Genomic DNA, 19,557 nt, shown 5'->3' on the forward strand with positions numbered 1-19,557 from the left:
GCCCATTTTTTCACATGCTTGCAGAGAATGGTTTACCAAAACTAAGTTACTGGGTTTAACTTTTTCACATTTTTTAGGCTGATAGAGGCACTGGGGACCCAATTATAGCACTTAAACATGGAAAAAGTCAGATTTTCATGATATGTACCCTTTAAGACATGTGCACACTGAGTGATTTTTAACACATATTATAGTCTGAGACAAATAAACAGGATCCCAAAACATTTATTTAGTTTTAGGGCAAAATCAGCAGTCTTAGCTTGACTTGCATATAGACGACTGATTTATTGCCTTTGCCTTCTTAGCCAAGCGATATTTGGCAGTGCCACTGCTGCAGAGGCCCACCAATAGGAGTACAGAAAATAATGATGAATGAATCTCTGTGTGTGTGTGCACTGTCAGGTAAGGGTCCCTAGCCATCACTGGAGTGGTACCCTTTCAAATAAAGACATCTTTGCGCCCAAAGAGGTCATATTAATACTTCAAAGATACTACTGTAGTACCAAATGTATAGCCTAAATATCTATACCTAAATGGTTTATATGAGGACCTTTTTAAAGTGACAGACTGTTCCATTTTTTTTCTGACTGTGTGCGTGTGTGTGTGTAAAAGATATGAAGAGTCATAAAATAAAAAAAAATGTTGATAGTAGATTGTTATTTAATGTCTCTTATTATGGTCGCTCTATGGAAATTACTTTAAGCTTGCTTAGAAGAATGAGCACAGATTGCATTTTCTCTGTTTCAGGCAAAACATTGCCAACATTAGCACAACGCCTTGCATAGTATCATTTCAGTTTTATGTATCACATAAGTGCAAGTAAAAAGGCATGTAGATACTATCAATCAAGCCCCATCTTAGATAAGATGTGTTTTGTATAGGATGATACTGTAAGTATAAAAGACAGCTGTCCCCCTGCCGTATCACACAATCATAACAGAAATATATATACACTCTATAACTAAACAAGATTTAGTTTGTTTGTACTGCACTTATTTGTGTGCGTTTCATATAGTTGTATGCTGGATGCATAGATTATGCATCAACAATGGGACTCTGGGCTCCATGTGTTATAACAAAGCAACTGCCTATATGAATGACACAGTAACCAGAGTGCAGACTGTAGCAGAAGGCATCAATCACCTGCGTTCAGCCTGAGAGCTTTGATCTGGCCCAGAGGCTAAGCCCTGGCCATGGCAGCAGGTTTATGTCACCATAACAAGACAGGTCAGTGATCAATGTCTTTGGCATGGTGCTAGACACCCAGCAATGCTGGCCTTCACTTTTTTGCTGCGCCCTTGAAAAACCGCATGCAAATCAAATAGAGTGAAGTACGGCTCTATGGGACACCATGGTTGACGATTTCAATATAACGGGGGAAAGAGCGAGAGAACATCATTGATGAAGTACTATAGACTTTTCAAAGTACTTTATCCCGTAATACAATTGATGCAACTTTTACCTATTACAGTGTAGAGCAGACTTTTTAAGGTGAACTCAGTAAGTTTGGGTTTGTTTGTTAACACTTTATTGACACTTTTTTTAATTTGCCAGCCAGTGCCAGCATTTTTTTATGATTTTCACAAAAGTTTAATGCCTTCTAGAAAATGTTCTTCTTAAATACTGTAACATCCAATATATGAAATATATCGTCGCTGTCCGATGAAAACCACGTATGTCCATTTTGCCGATTTTGAGATTTTGCGATGGATTGAAAGTCCAGGTTAATTTCCGTATACAGTATGCTTCACATATCTAAATGGCCAATGAAAAGTTGTGAAATCATGTCATCTGATTTTCACATATATCCATTTGGTGTCAAAGCTGTCCATCACGCCGCGTATCTCCCGCCCTGTGGAAGCATCTCGCCGGTCTCGTAAAGTTTCATCGAAGCTCAGCACTGGATAGCCGAATAAACATAGCCTGGTGAGACAATGACTTTGTATAGGTAAACGTTTCCCCCTGATGCCAGACGTACGTCTAGGAGTGACAAAATTTTCCGTTATTCAATATTTTTCCCGTCCTCCAGAGACATTTAATACATTTACAATTAATATTAAATAAACTAAGCGTATTTAACTAAGACGTAGGCTATTTATTAAACTGAGCGTATTCATCTGTCAATATAAAACGCGACTTGGTTATTCTAATTAATGATCGGAAGAAAGCGTATCGACCACAGTAACTGTAAAATATGCACATATTTCCATTTAAACTCAATTTTGGTCAAATGTGGATTACATCATTACACTGGCAAGAATATGATTACATGTAAAGATGCCGTACCAAGTATGACAACGCTACATTCAACTGCTTTTGAAATACAGTTTTTTTTTTTTTCACTTCCTGAAAAGTAACCGTTTTGGACATACGTGAGTTACATCGGGCAGCGACGATATATTCAAATGTAAGAACATACCCTCTGCTTTTAAACAAACAAATAAACAAACAAAAAAAGTCATCCTACCTTCATTTGTTCTCTTTTTATTACCTCTCAAATATTGGTAGGTTTCTTCAGGAATAAAACATTTTGTATTCCTTTTTTTGTGAAAGACTTTTGATAGAGATCAGATTCAGAGCGATCATCAAAACATACACAGATGTTTGCCAAAGAGATACTTCCGGCTTTTATAAGTTGAGTAAGAGCGCCACCTGGTGGATAATAGCAGAAGTACTGATTGCCAGAAAAACTTGTCATTGGCGGCTAAGCATTTTCTTTTAATTGACGAGTTAACTCTGTCCATTTACAGACGAGTTAACTCGTCAATAGAGGGGAAAGAGTTAACTCTCCAGCTACAATACTGAAATCTTTATGTCAGTGTTTTTACATCAGTTGAATCATATTTGTCAAACTAAGCTGTATATGTGTACTTTAAAATTTATATAAAAAATATTTAGAGCACCGTTAAGCCTTGGATATACTAAACACACAAAGATCTCATCTCTAAAATGTCAATATCTCTCATTTTTACCTTTGAAAATAAATGTTTCCCTGAACAAATCTACTTCGACTATCATTACAAACTGATGAAGGCTCTTATTAATGCTAATCACTGAATATACCCTTGACCATTGGTAAACAATTAAACCTTCTTTACTGTTGATAAAAGCAGAAATTTTCTCTAGCTTGATCATTTAGGAAACATATAGCCTACCCACAACAACCCTTTTGACAGAAACTCCTCCACTAATATGAGCAAAGAGCTCACAATGAATCTATTGGAATCTTGCATCATATGGAATAATAATGTTATTAGATGTACTGTAATGTGAAATAAAGGAAAACTGTTCTTGAGGACATTTAACGATGTACATTAACTTCAAAACATCTTGATTCTAATGTTTTTCATACCTTGCCCACAATGAGAACTAAAAAAGATCAATAAAACAGATGCTGAAAGCAAAGCTAATTGCCTTATGAATATTTTTTACTGTAATTTTCTGCTATGAAAAAGAGCAAATGTAAATATGATAGTTTGGTTGGATTCAAATTAGAAGGGCAGTTAATACAGCCAAACAGATCCAATGACAACTATTATATAGCGTTATAATGGTTTTTAATTAATTGAGGCTATTAGTATTTCATGTAGTCAAATCATTATGTGCTAAACATTTTTAAAGATTAATTATTCTCATTTCCTTTGCTTTTTTATGCTGTCTTGTGCATGCAGTCCATAAAAACATTGGGTCAATAAGCAACAAACCCAACAGCTGCACTCTTAAAACAAATGTGTTAAAAACAACACAACATGTGTTATTTTTTACACATGTTCTGAGTGTGCGCAGGGACAACACATTTTGAGTTAAATTTAACACAGAATATGTGTTATAAAATGCAACACAAAAAATGTGTTGCCTCAGTAAACCCATAATGTGTAACTTTCTATTAATTTAACACAACTGTGTGTTACCCAGTAATTGTTTAGTTTTAATATAAAAGAGAAAAAAAAAACATACGATTTGTAAACTTTAAATAATGAAATCAAGCAGACAACTATTAAATATTGTTCACAACATTTATTTGTATAATAATAAATATTTGACAATTAATGCTAGCATGAAAATATGCTAGTACTTTATGCTGCAAGATGTATGCTAATTTAAATAAATTTAAGTGCAAATATAATCACTTCAAACATACATTACATTCATACATAAAAAAACACCATTTATAAAACAATTCATTGAATTTAAAAGCACATGTGTTAAACATGTTGAAACAATGTCTGAAATCGTTTTCAACATACAAGTTATCAAAAATTCTTACCTTGTCCTGAAACATTAACACGTTATTTTACATTAAGAAAAATACTTCAAATGAACTTGACAAGTGTATTCAAAGAAATTTCCATCACAAAATATTTAGGGGCGGTTTCCCAGACAGGGATTATCTTAATCCAGGACTAATTAGGAAATATATCTGGTTTTAACAAACATGCCTTACTAAAAACATTACCTGTGTGCATTTTGAGGCAAAACAAAGGCCACTGATGTATTTTAAGATATGTCAGTGCAAGTTGTTTTCAGTTTGGACAGCTCTTAAAAATGTTTTAGTCTAGGACTAGTCTAATCCCTGTCCGGGAAACCGCCACACAGTGCATGCATTGGTTAAAACAGACTGCAATTTTCGGCCCATTTTGAAACTTCATTGGCTTGGATCGTTTGCAAGAGTACTGGGACAAGGGTAGATCATATTCATACCAAAAAAAAACCTGAAGACAGTTGGCAGGGATACTTAAGGTTACTTAGCTAGTAAATTTGAAAAGTCTTTCTACCGCACAGGTCAGATTGTAAACATCAAGTGAAGGCAAGAGAATCATTCATTGCGACAATTACATAGTGGCCTCTATGTCCTGAAGAACCGCTGGAAACCAACTGTGGCTGAGCTGATTTTAGACATCATTTAGTAAGCAAAGAGGTCACGCTGGTACCAGCCTACAGAAATGAAACAATATACATCATTAGAAAATGTTGTTGCATGAAAATTACTTATTTTATATAAAGTTTTTAGTCACAAAGCTTACCGCCACCAAGTCCCACAGGTCTGAGACTTCACACAGAATTCACACAGCAGAAGATCTGGGTGTGGTAAAAATGCAGGTCACATGCAAAATATAAATTATGAGAAAAAATTCTTTAAAAAGGATTACTTTTATATCTTACATTAAATGTTACATTCTAAATGTCATTTTCCAAATAAAAAATTTGGAACAGAGACAGGAAATCATACCATTATGTTGACTGTCAGCTTTCTTCAATGAATGTCTGATGTCCATTTTCTTCTCTAAAGATGCTATTTCCCTGAGTTTCTCAATAATTGTCACCTCCCATTTCCTGATAAACATGTCTTCTTTCCTATCGGTAAGTCTGGAAAACTTGATGTCCACCTTCAGTAAATTTAATAAGAAATATTAATATTGAAATGATGAAACACTTTGTTTAAAGTTATCTGCAGTTAAGTATATTACAAAGACTGGCATGTCCAGACATTGGGGATATTCCTTAAAGATTTCACCAACAGTTGGTGATTTTGTCATTACCTGTATCCATCTCCGTTGATGACTGAAGGTTTGGTCAATGGCATTCTTTATTGATGATGTCCTCTCACGTCAACTCCGTTGAAGCTTCCATCTGATGTTCTGTAGTCTCATTTTTATAAATCCACTGTGTGATGGCCCATCAAAAAAAAAAGAAAAAATAAAGAAAAATGCTCCTATCATGATCAATGCAAAAATAGCACTAAGTTAGAGTCAAGTATACAGTTTTTATACACATTGTCAAGTAAGTAATTTCATACACATTAATGAAGTATGTAAAACAAAGCATCCTTACAGTACATGTCCCTCATTTTGACCAAATGAGACCATAATCCAACAACACAATCTCCTTTGCGAGTGCCAGCTTTTCTTTTTCAGATGGATAGCTGAAAAAGATTACAAACAAACATTGACACAAGAATTGTGATTTACATCTAGTAGCACGAGACTACACCCATTTTATTCACTACCTAGCACTTCAGCCTTACTGCAAGCAGTGAAAGGTTCGTAAAGTTTGACTCCTTACATTTAGACCACTACGTTATGTTGAACGCGAGGGCGCGACACGAAAATAAAAAACATTATTATAAAATGTGGTGGTGCATCCAGTATGTTACAGCATCACCGAATAATAATGAGTTTTACCGTCTTTTGTCTCGTCATGCCGCTCACAGGTGTACAGTAGGTACAGTGACGTGCATACTGATCCACCATGTGCTTAACCAAACGCGACGAGGCGTCGCGATAATCGAAAGGCATAATTTATAATAAACTGAAAAGAAACCCGTTACCGCGTGTCACGTCTATTTATGACACGGTGTTAAAGATTTACGTTAAAGTGCTGCAAGTGTCACACATACTAACCCGTAGTCCAATATGCCTTTCATTAAACAATGACTGTTAACATGAATCTCCAAACGTAACTTTGCAAAACGAGCGAGCATTTAACGTTACCACAATAAAGTTTAAATGAACAGTCTCCTGCACAATTAATGCTTAAGTTTATTACACTAAATGAAAAATAGATATCATATTATAACGGTAATTTTTTATTTAAATTCTTACCTGATGCAGACAGGAGCATTCTTGACCTCTCGACTGGAAATGCGGTTGAAAAAAGAACGTCACAGCGCAGGCGCAACACAATATGCGTTCTTGTCTGTTTTTTTTCTCCTCAATAAAACAAATACAAAATAAATAGACTGCCAAGGCTCAATAATAATGTTCACGAATTTCATAATAATAAAATAATAATAACACACGCAAAAAAATATACAACAATGCGTGGTTGTCTGTCCAAGTGAAACGTCATCAGCTGACTCGTGTGAACTTACAACAGCCACCAATGGAAGAGAACGCCTGCATAATGTTTGAAATATTACTCTTATTGTGTCACAAAATGTATATTCAAAAGCTATTTAGGCGAGAATGTATGTATAAAAAGATCAAATGTGCGGTCGGTTTATAAAGATAGCGTTTATTAAAAAATCTGCTCCGACTCTTTCGGAGTTCTGATCCAGACAACCACCGGATACTCAGCGCTAATGTACCCTGCCCAACGCAGCTTGATCTCCGCAAGTCCTTATGAAAATCCCCGCTGGCTGTTATGTGGTAGGTAGTAGTGGTTAACAGTAGATATATTTTGGTTAACAGTAGATATATTTTATTTTGTTACTTCGTTTAAATATAAATCATCATTAAATTACTGGTAAACATGTTTTACACATTCATTGTGTAAGCAGTTAAGCATAATATTTACACATTATGTGTCAGTTCTAACACAAAAATGTGTTGGAATCCTTTTACACATATTTTGTGTAAAATTTTAACACATCAATTTTAAGAGTGTGGGTTAAATTAACCTAAAATGTTAACATTTGACCCAACCATTTTTTTGACCCAGCCATGTGTTGAGAGTAACCAAGAATTTTTATAGTGAATGCAGGATGACTGCAAAAATAAAATAATAATAATAATATAAATTGAATATGCGACATCACAGCACATGCAGAGAAGATTGCTTTATACACTTTAGAAGTGAAAGCAGGTGGATTGGATCGGTAAGAGATTGAAAGGAAAGACGTAAATGTCATCCTTTTAGTAGTATACACTGTCCAAATTTGCATTCTTTTCTTCTACACAGTACACAAAGTGTGTCGGATGAATAGGATGTACTTAGTATTCATGATATAGTGGGCAAACAATACCCAAGTGACGTGCTGACATTTTAAAATTTGCAACTAGTGAACATTTTGTTATTCCATAAGGCAACGGGAAAAAAAGAGGTTATACGCTCAAAAAAATGCAGGGTTTTTACCAACCCAGTTGGGTCAAAAAGAAACAAACCCATCCGTTGGGTTAAATTAACAGAGGAAATGTTTATATTTGACCCTTTTTTTGACCCAATGCCAAGTTAAAAATAAGCCAGCATTTGAGTTGCCAAGAAAGTTGATTCTTAAAAATAGTGATTACATTGGCAATTATGCAAAAGACTATGATGGATATAGCACATAATGTAATAATACTGTAAAAGTCATATCATTAAAGGTCAAGAAATACTTTTTAAGGACATTTTTTAAAAGCTTTAATGCATTTTACAGCTTTTATGTTGACATAAATGCTTGTTCACAGATATTAAAATGCTTTGTCTCTTTTGGAGACATCTGTGGCACTTTAGGCCATGTTAAATCATAGTCTGAGCAGCAGCAGCAGCACATTACTAACTAACCCTGGCATGTTTTTCGTGCTGTGATATCCGCAGACTAACACAAGGAAAATGATGTGTCTTGATGTCTTGAGGATAGTGCATGTGTGTCATGATGTTTGTGAAGGCTTGTCCCCAATGCTTTCTCACTAATCCATCAAAATTAACATTGTTCAGACTTTTATAGTATCTTGATAATTATGCTCAAGATTTAACCTAAAACTCCAAGCATCTGCACTGCATGTGATGTGAAAACATACAATTGGAAATGCCATGTTCTCAGGTATAGCCACTGAACTGTTAAAGCAAGTTGCTAGCAATCCCAATGTCTGAATCCCATTAGAATTTATGTAGTGATAAAATGTAAATATAAGTGCTTTATAAGCTGCTATAAAAAATAAAATAAAAACATCTGCCAAATGCATAAATGCAAAAGATTATTTAAATACCTACCTGAATCTCAGTCTATACTGGTGGTAAATTCATTTGATATTCAAAGTAGTGTTATACATTCATATCAAATTTAGCAAAACATAAATCAGCCACAGTTAAAAAAACGTGGGTGTTATGGATGAATGTTACTTGCTTATTTGCATGTATGTGTGTTTATGTGCAAAAGTAGAGAGACTATTATTCAGGAGCTAAATGTGCTTGTTATCAAATACATCATATTATAGCATTTGGAGAGAAAAATAAATATTCCTCATTTATTAAACTTTAAGGGGCGGTTTCCCGGACCAGGATTAGCTTAATCCAGGACTAGGCCTTAGTTTAATTAGGAAATATAACTAGTTTTAACAAACATGTCTTACTAAAAACATTACCTGTGTGCATTTTGAGGTAAAACAAAGGGCCCTGATGTATTTTAAGATATGTAAGTGCAAGTTGTTTTCAGTTTGGTGAGCTCTTAAAAGTGTTTAAGTCTACGACTAGTCTAATCCCTGTCCGGGAAACCGCCCCTAAGGATTTAAGTAAGTTTACTCACAACTAATAAAACATATTCATTTCAGCCTTAACATAACTGTGATAGCTAATGGTCATGTTGCTTAATAGAAAATTGTGTAAGCAGTACAAATGATCTTGGGTTTGATTCCCACTAAACAGATACTGATAAACTGATAGGCTTGTATGCATTATAATTCACTTTAGATGAAAAAAAATCTGACAAATGTAAAACCTTATCAAACATCAATAAAAAAATCTAAATGGGGTAAACTTTTATTTATTTTCTAATTTTATTGTATTCATTTTAAAATCTTTCAATCATTATAGTGCACAAAAATGGAAAAAAAATTGGCATGATCTTTTTAACAGTGGTTATGTAATCTATTCAAGTCTTGAAAATGAAAATCCTCTTATAAAAATATGTCACTCTGGTTTAGCTTTACATCACATATTTGATGTTATTTTAAAAAGGCCTATATTAGCCACTATTTACGTCATTATAAAATCTCTTTTTACATATACAGGTGTATACAGGTATGTGATTTTTTATATATATGTAAATACTGTTTGTGAACATATATGCATGCTTACTGTCAGGACTCTGCCTTGAAGTCTTGTTTAATTTGTATTATGTCATGGTGGCAGAGTTCTGGCAGTCCCTGGCCTTGTGTGGAGGTTCATGCCTTGTTGTTGTGTTTGGCATGTACCTCCGGTGTCTTGTCATTTGTCCCCGCTCCCTCGTTCTCCTGCTTATTGTTAATTATTACTTATTCCCATCACCTGTTCCCGCTCGTTATCTTGTTTGGTTTTCTCTATTTAATGTCAGTGTTTCTTTTGTTTCCTCACAGAATGAACCTGCCAATACTGAACCCAGCGACGGTGTCGGGGACCGTCGCATCACCTCCAGTGGGGCTTCTACTACCTGTTGTGGTACGCCCAGTACCGGACTGGCTGACCAGGAGGAGTTGACTGGATATTTTCCGAGCTGTGGAGGGCCGCAGTTGACTCTGATCCGGATCTGGAAGAGCTGGCGGTCTCGTTTGGTCCGATCATCGGCTTGGCCGCGGTAATGTTTACATCTGCTCACGATATGGCCCAGCCTTCGCAGCCCGCGTAGTCGACCCAGCCCGCGCAGCCCACGCAGCCAGAGCCGGAGCCCGCGCAGCCCGGGCAGCCAGAGCCGCAGCCAGAGCCGGAGCCCGCGCAGCCAGAGCCGGAGCCCGCGCAGCCAGAGCCGGAGCCCGCGCAGCCAGAGCCGGAGCCCGCGCAGCCGCAGACTGAGCTCGCGCATTCCGCGCAGCCACTGCCGGTGCCGGCGACAGAGCCCGTGCCGCCGACCCGTCCCGCGCAGTCCCAGCTGCGTCCTTGCCCCAAATCCCCGTGGACTGTCCTGTTTTAGTATCCTGTGGACTTATGTGTGTTTGATTTAGTTTTGTTTTATCTTGTTTTTGGCACCTCTTGTTAAGTTTTAGTCTGATCTGTTTTAGTCTGATGTGTTCTAGTCTTGTCATGTTTATTATCTGTCATGTTCTTGTCTTGTGTGTTCCCTTTTTGGACGCCAGGTGGCGTCCTTTGAGGGAGGGCTACTGTCAGGACTCTGCCTTGAAGTCTTGTTTAATTTGTTTAAATAGAAATTTCATATTTTATAGCACCCTTACAAGTCAAGACAAACTAATAATTAATGTCGTATGCGGTCCTTTAATTTAAATGTATACTTTGAGGTGCATGAACATAACTGTAAAGGACAATGTTTTCTATTTTCCATAAGCGATAGGCTTGTTCCCTAGTGCACGAAACAATTTAGTAAATCACAAAGCAAGCAAAGAACATTTGACATGTCTACAATCTCTGGAAGTTCAATACGTGCCTCGTGTATATTTAATAAATCACCCAAACAAGAATGAATTTTCAGAGCACATGGCTGAACTCTGGGAGCTTAATTCCAACCAAAATCCAATTTCATTTCAGCTTGAGTTGCCGCTGATGAAAGAAAGATTTTGTTACTGTTCCGATTGAATTTATGTGTTTGATATACGGTAGATGTTTTCTTTAAAGCACAGTAAAACAGAAAACGTGTAAGAGTCAATTACTTAAACAGATATGTCTGAGATATGTCACTGAGATAAAAATTCATAATTTAAATGAGAAGCAACACCTCAACAATTTTTTATCAACAATACTCTAGTGGGCTTTCTGCAAACAACCAATATATAATGCAAATATGATTTGCATAGGAAATTGTCTTCAGACAAAGTTGTAATAAAAAAGTTTCATCAAAAACTTGTGAGAAACTTAGGTGTGGCGAATAAGACCTTGACCTTTACTTATTTATATTTAGATTGATTTTATTATCTTCCGTGTAAAAGTTTTATCTAATTCAAAGTCTTTTCAAATCCATGCATAACTTGACATTTTCATAACTACTGTGTAATTTTGTCATGGTACGACACTCAGCGTTGCTAACATGGGCTTTGTTCTGTTTTGTCAAATTGGCGGTTTAATTGAGAAAATGGAGGAGAGACATGAGAGAGAATGACTATACAGCTATACAGTGTAAACACGACATTTATGTTATGTGTCTTGTTAGGAATCTTGCTGTATCTGCTTCTTTAAATTGAAAATGATCACATTGACAACACATCACATAAAATAATTTATTTGTTTGATGACACGAATTTTCGCTTTTTGTGTCTTTGGAGACGAATGTCTTTTTCGTCCTTCCCAGCAAGAATTTCTATCAATGGCTGTTTGTGTCTGTGGCACGACTTTCTTTATCGTGTCATTTTATTTTTTCTCATCGTTTTTTCCTATTTTAAAATCATTGTCGCTTGGGGTTAGGGTTAGATTCGGGGTTTGCGTTAGGACGTAATTTTATGCATTGGTTTCTATATGTTTTTTGTTCGCTTTCAAAACTATTCTCGCCTGGAGTTGGGGTTAGAGTTGGGGTTTGGGTTAGGAAGTCGCAGAAAGTGATTTTAACCCAAACCCCAAGCGACAATGGTCAAAAAATAGAAAACAACGATGAGAAAACAAAATATAAAATGACACGATAAAGAAAGTCGTGCCACAGACACGAACAGCCATTTGATAAAAATTTGTGCTGAAAAGGACGAAAAAGACATTCGTCTTCAGAGAGAGACACAAAAAACTGCGGAAATTAGTGTCATCAAACACGGATAAATTAATCAAAATTTTAACTAAAGCCGTGAGACTGGGTTGTATATATATATATATATATATATATATATATATATATATATATATATATATATATATATATATATATATATATATATATATATATATATATATATATATATATATTCTATCTATCTATCTATCTATCTATCTATCTATCTATCTATCTATCTATCTATCTATCTATCTATCTATCTATCTATCTATCTATCTATCTACCTAGACAGACAGACAGACAGACAGACAGACAGACAGACAGACAGAGAGAGAGAGAGAGATAGATAGATAGATAGATAGATAGATAGATAGATAGATAGATAGATAGATAGATAGATAGATAGATAGATAGATAGATAGATAGATAGATAGATAGAATACTTTTTCCAAGTAACCTAAAAATGTGGTACCATCTAAACGATTAGGCTCAAAAATCAACCTGACAACATTAGGGCACACTAACAAAAATGATTTTAAAGGTTAGAAAAAGAAGAAAAAAATGGATCCTTGAAGTAACAGTTGCATGCTACCACTTTTAACTGTGCAATCTTTGAGCTGTTTTTAGTCCGAATTCCTGCTGTTTCAGTGGAAAAGGCTACAAATGATGTATAGCAGCTGCATTTGTCTTTTTTACTTCCCTGTGCCTACAATTGCTCTCATATTATTAGCACTGCAGTATTGCATCTTGGTCCCTAGAACTAAATGTCTGCCTCTGGTCAAATGGTCCATTACCCTGTCTGCTCCTCTCTGCTCTCCTGCATTACTTATTATATCCCATTGGATCAGACCCAGCTCAGATACTGTGCCAAGGTCACACGGCTAATACAATTTAGTGATCCTCACAACAGCACTTTCCCACTGGCAAAGAACTGCACTGTCAGGTGGTCTACAATAAGGCGCCAAGGTTCCTCAGCTCTTCTCAAGGTTTTTGTTCACCTACTTCAAAACATACTCCACGGTTTTAGTGAACAGACTATACGTTTCTAAGAATTATTCATTTTCTTCTGTCACTGACTTATTTTGCAATGTCCTTGTTTTTATATCACACAAAAGTCAGATTTTCTGTATGCAAAAAAGAACAAAGGTTGCATTTAAGATTTTAAATCCGCTGCCAGTAAAGCGAACTATAAGCAATTGTTGAAGAATGTATTGCACCCAGTAGCTTTCGCAAAAAACGTCCTTCAATTGCATCAATTACGCTTTTCTCCATCATTTGGTGATCATTTGATGAATAACTGCTGGAATGAATGATCAATAGAACACATGGTACACAAACATGCCGTATGAATAGTTTTAGTACTGCCTGCTTTTTGTGTACCTTAATAACGCAATCTTAACTGCCAGGCAGTTTCATGAATAAAGCTCAATCTATAATACGAAGGCTAATTTGAGTTGTTAAGTTGCATTGTGGGTTTGCATTGAAATACCACACGTTAAACTGTGTAGCCCTCTACATCTTATCTAAACTGTGTGTGTGTGTGTGTGTGTGTGTGTGTGTGTGTGTGTGTGTGTGTGTGTGTGTGTGTGTGTGTGTGTGTGTGTGTGTGTGTGTGTGTGTGGTTTGTGGTTAGTAATTTGAGTCAGCAGGGAGATGGAAGTCAATGGATCAACCTACTATCCACAAGCCAGTTAACTCTATAGTTAGTCTGATGTGCTTAAAGTTGAGCTTAGTCTAGAGGTGGATATTTATAAAACGCATTAATCTCTCTAGAGGCCAATCCCAGTCAGTCTGCAAATAAGGTAATGAGATGATTGGATAATTATTTTGTCTACTTTCTTCATTTCGAAAAAGTAATCATGGCTGTGCGGTTACAACTTCTGGCACAGGCGGCGTGTGATTGTTTTTCAGATTAGATTCGAGGTTCTATAACAAATCAAGTCCTCATTACTCAAGAACTTACAGAGAAATGCCTTTAAAGTCTTTGATGTTGTTTTGAATGGTGTATTGGTTACCGTGAAGCCATAAATTGTAAACTAATGGCATTTCTATTTTCAAAGGGCAACATACGCATTTATTTATGTATTTAAAAATGCCCAGCAGCCGAGTATTAGAACAATATATCACGATTCATTCACACTTAAACTGAACCCACACAAGAATTGCCCAGCAAAATCTAATTATGTTGTTTATCACTACCTGGAAGATTATTACCTTATACATATGCATGCTGGTGTGTCAACTACCTTGATTGATGTTTGCTTGTTATCGGCTCCTTCTGAAAATCATATCGTGTCAAGGGCTGATATGGAATGAGCCATAGAAGAGGAGGGAAATTATGAATTTATTTTGAAATATTTGTTTTACTCATTATATTCCATCTGTGGCTTCAAGAAAAGATTGCGACATTTTAAACAAAGAGCCTGCAGTTCTTGTTACACCTAATGACAGTTTTCTCGTGTGTTTTTAAACATCAAAGAGTTTGTGAGAGGCGTGTTTAGTCATTTATTGAATTATAAGGGTAACCAAGCAGATAACCATGCGGATGCAGACACTGATGGTTAAAGTCACCTTGCTAGAGCTATCAAGCAAAGCAAAATGTCCTAATAAGAAGTCACACAAATGGTTTTCCAAATTTTAATTTAAATCTGATCAAAGTGCTGCTATCATATGCTGTAGAAGCGTACTGGTTATGTATGGTAAATACAACTTACTCAGGCAGGGGATGATGCAGTACTACAAATATGATTGAATGTTGGCAAGTTTGTATAATGTCACTATGTGCCTTTGTTCTTCAGTTGTCACATCATTTACTGTATTTTAAATCGTGTATATTGTATTGTTACCGTGTCACTTCTGCTGCTAGTGTATGTGTATGGTTTATTTTGTTTATTTATGTTGCCCTGTCCTAATTGTGTCAAATGTTTCGCCTGCAATCCAGACCCAGCGCCAGACACAAATTCACGGACGGGCATTTCATTTTTTCAGGGGGGGCACAAATGAGATCAACCTCACTGCAATGCATAATATCATTCATTTTGAATTAAATGGATAAAAACTTAGAAGAACTGCCATACGCAATACAACAGATGAGTAGTCGTAAAGATTGGACCTAGCCTACTACAGTCTAAAAACACACGTCGCAGGGCTCAACATCAACACTTGTCCACTTATCAGGGACAAGCTGATTTTTTCAAAGGCCAAATGAAAGAGAATCTTACTTGCCCGAGCGGACAAGTAGCATAGTGTGATTAAAACGCCAAAAACAATCACCAAAACACGATATTGATTCTTCATCCTTTAGTCTCAATGGCAACCGAAGTGCATAATATAATAATGCTAAGTTAAACAAATAAGCTCAGCAAACACAAAGTGAGTTACAGTAAGTGTGTTGACAAAGTGGGTAAACATACTGCGGTAAAAATTAGGAGTTTTTAATAACATGATACAGTTAAGCAGCATCACATCACGGTTAAAAATGTGCAGATTTCATATGACAGTTCACTAATGGCACTTTTCCATTTCATAGTACCCCACGGTTTGGTTTAGTTTGGGTCGGGTCAGCTTACTTTTGGGAGCCTTTCCATTGGGTGCAGTACGTAGTACCTGAAACTTTTAATCGTACCACCTCGGTTGGGGTTCCAAGCGAGCCGAGCTGATACCAAACATGATGCGAAAACACAGTAGATCACTCATTGGTCTAAGAGAATCGTCACCACCAGCGTCATCGCTATAATGTAAAGATTAGCTTTACCTTAGTGCTAGCTTGCGCTCAAGCAAACATGTTGTCATTTGTGCTTTGCTATAAGTTCCCAAACTCCCTTTTAGCGATAAAAAACATCCACAGGTTGAGAATCAGGGACACCATAACAGTTTTTTCCAAACTTGCAGTTTGTGGCGGAACATTTGCGATGCGCACGTCCACATATATATGTTTAAATGCAACTTCAATGAGGCTCAGTGGAGCGTGAACTACTGACGCCACGGGTGTTTGTACAGAAACTTGTGAGACATAGGTAGTGATAAACTGTAATGACTTGTAAGAGACGGAAGCAAACGCAGGTGAAAAATATAACAATGTTTATTAAATGTAAACAAAGAGAGAGTATTCAGTGTCAATGCGGAAGTAATCCAGTCCGGTGTTGTTGAAGGCAATGGTGACGATGACTACGGTGGAAGTTGGTGTTTTGAGTGCGACATTGGTGGAGTGGTGAGCAGTGGTGAAATCCAAGCTGACACGGAACATCCACACGAAGACGACGACGACAATACACATCCAAACTGAAACACGTAATCCAATGCACACGGAACAACCAAGCAACACGGAGACTGAGCAAACAATAGAATCTGGCAGGGAACAGAAAGTCAGGTGAGTATATATGGAGATGATGTAATGATGAACAGCTGGAGCGAGACAATCAACACACAGGTGACAGGGATTGCTCAAACGAGCACATGGCAGGGGTAAGTGAACAACACACACACACAAACATGACACGGAGGAAAACAATGGATTTTCCTACCGTGACAGTACCCCCTCCCCTAGGAACGCCCCTCGGCGTTCCCAGCCTGCTTTACCTGCTGATTGAATTCATCAATAAGGCGGTGATCCAGTATGTCCCGAGCAGGAACCCACCTTCTCTCCTCCGGACCGTAACCTTCCCAATCCACCAAGTACTGAAATCTGCGTCCCCTCCGTCTGGAGTCCAGAATACGGTTAACCGAATTTGTGGTTTCCCCATTAACGATACGAGGCGGAGGGGGAACCGGGGCAGGCGGATTAAGACGGGAAAAAATCACTGGTTTAATTTTGGAAACGTGAAAGACGGGGTGAACCCTCCTGTACGCAGGAGGAAGGCTAAGACGCACTGTTACCGGATTAATGATTTTGGTAACAGAAAACGGGCCAATAAATTTGGGAGCAAGTTTATTCGAGACAGAACGCATCGGAATATTCTGGGTTGAAAGCCACACTCTTTGACCGACGACGTATCGGGGAGGCTTCGACCGGTGGCGATCGGCCTTGGCCTTGGTGCGTGACCTTGCCTGGAGCAGAGCTCTGCGAGCTCTGGTCCAGGTGCGGTGGCACCTCTGGACTAGTGCGTTTGCGGAGGGAACCGACACCTCGGATTCAGTACTGACAAAATTAGGTGGTTGGTACCCTAAACTACACTTAAATGGAGACATGCCCGTAGATGACACCGGCAGAGAATTGTGTGCGTACTCCACAATTGAGAGTTGCTGACACCAGGACGAAGGATTCTTGGAAACCAGACATCGCAACACCCTTTCGACGTCCTGATTGGCTCGCTCGGTTTGACCGTTGCTCTGGGGATGAAACCCGGACGAAAGACTAACAGTCGCCCCTAGCAATTTGCAGAACTCTCGCCAAAATTTGGACACAAACTGGGGACCCCTGTCAGAGACCACGTCTGTCGGGAGGCCATGTATTCGGAAGACGTGGTCAATGACAGCTACCGCTGTTTCCTTGGCTGATGGTAATTTGGGCAAGGGAATGAAATGGGTCGCCTTCGAGAACCGGTCCACTACGGTCAAAATCACCGTATTACCCTTAGAGGGTGGGAGGGCGGTAATGAAATCTAACGAAATGTGGGACCAGGGTCTCGAAGGGACAGACAGCGGTAAAAGTAACCCATCTGGAGGACGATTGGAAGTCTTACCAACGGCACAAACCGAACAAGCCAAGACGAAGTCGTGGACGTCACGAGCCATACCAGGCCACCAAAATCGTTGCTTGACTAGAAACCTAGTTCTACTAACCCCTGGGTGACAAGCAACACTGGAACCATGACCCCACTGGAGGACGTCTGACCGTAACTCTTCCGGCACAAATAAACGGTTCGGTGGGCAGCGGGCCGGGGGCGTTACCCCTTCTAAGGCTGTCAAAACCTTCGATTCGACCTCCCATCTGAGCGCAGAGATAATGATTTTCTCCGGTAAAATGGGCTCGGGAGTAGCAGTACGATCGGAACGCTCAAAAAGACGGGATAAAGCATCGGGTTTGATGTTTTTGGAACCCGGCCGGTAAGAAAGTGTAAAATCGAAACGACCGAAAAACAATGCCCACCGAGCCTGCCTGGAGTTAAGTCTTTTGGCAGATCTAATGTATTCGAGATTTTTATGGTCCGTCCATACAATGAAAGGTACACCCGACCCTTCAAGCCAGTGACGCCATTCTTCCAGTGCTAGCTTGACCGCCAACAACTCTCGATTGCCAATGTCATAGTTAACTTCCGCAGGAGATAAACGATGAGAGTAATACGCGCAAGGATGAACCTTTCCGTCTGAGGATGCGCGCTGGGACAACACTGCTCCTACCCCCACCTCTGACGCGTCGACCTCCACTATGAATTGACGTGAACGATCAGGGGTAACGAGAATGGGAGCTGAAACAAAGCAGCTTTTCAGTTTGGCAAACGCAGCCTCAGCTGCGTCTGACCACCTGAACGTCAAACCAGAGGAGGTCAAAGCAGTCAGAGGTGCGGCTAGTTGGCTGAAATTGCGAATGAAACGCCGGTAAAAATTGGCGAACCCCAGAAATCTCTGCAGGGCCTTGCGAGACTCTGGGGATGGCCAATCTACCACAGCCTTAACTTTCTCAGGATCCATGCGCACACCCTCAGTCGAAATGATGTGTCCTAAAAAAGAAACAGACTGTGCATGAAAAACGCATTTCTCCGCCTTGACAAAAAGCCCATTCTCTAACAACCGCAGAAGCACTCGTCGTACGTGTTGCAAATGTTCCTGGAGAGACGAAGAAAAAATCAATATGTCATCCAGGTAAACATATATGAACTGGTCTACCATGTCTCGCAACACGTCATTAACGAGTGCTTGGAAGACTGCCAGCGAGTTCGTGAGACCGAAAGGCATCACGCAGTACTCAAAATGGCTACGAGGGGTGTTAAACGCAGTCTTCCATTCATCCCCCTTCCTGATGCGAACCAAATGATATGCATTACGTAAGTCCAATTTAGTGAAAATGGACGCTCCCTGCAACATCTCGAAAGCTGAAGACATCAACGGCAAAGGATAGGTATTCTTTACCGTGATGTTGTTCAACCCTCGGTAGTCAATACAAGCTCGCAAGGAACCGTCCTTCTTCCCCACAAAAAAGAACCCCGCCCCCACTGGAGATGAGGAAGGGCGAATGAACCCCGTTGCTAGAGAATCAGAAATATATTTCTCCATGGCCTCCATCTCCGGAATGGACAGAG

The 19,557-nt window shown here is 38.5% G+C and overlaps 1 protein-coding gene and 1 long non-coding RNA gene across 4 annotated transcripts in view; both read right to left on the reverse strand.

Moving 5' to 3' along the window:
• LOC129442165 (cadherin-18) overlaps positions 1 to 19,557 on the reverse strand; it is a 187,397-nt gene that overhangs the window by 125,578 nt on the left and 42,262 nt on the right. The gene's annotated exons all lie outside the window — the stretch shown is intronic.
• LOC129426445 (uncharacterized) lies at positions 4,156 to 7,391 on the reverse strand. Of its 3 annotated transcripts, none has more exons than XR_012371121.1 (6): positions 6,183 to 6,306; positions 5,833 to 5,923; positions 5,541 to 5,713; positions 5,231 to 5,387; positions 5,025 to 5,079; positions 4,156 to 4,935 (listed from the first exon to the last, which is right to left on the reverse strand). It is a non-coding gene; the product is annotated as an uncharacterized lncRNA (long non-coding RNA). The 3 variants fall into 3 exon arrangements; XR_012371120.1 differs by lacking the exon at positions 6,183 to 6,306 and adding an exon at positions 6,603 to 7,391 and having other exon boundaries at positions 4,157 to 4,935; positions 5,541 to 5,664; XR_012371119.1 differs by lacking the exon at positions 6,183 to 6,306 and adding an exon at positions 6,603 to 7,391 and having other exon boundaries at positions 4,157 to 4,935.

This window comes from Misgurnus anguillicaudatus, chromosome 2 (assembly GCF_027580225.2).
Source record: "Misgurnus anguillicaudatus chromosome 2, ASM2758022v2, whole genome shotgun sequence".
Lineage (NCBI taxonomy): Eukaryota > Metazoa > Chordata > Actinopteri > Cypriniformes > Cobitidae > Misgurnus > Misgurnus anguillicaudatus.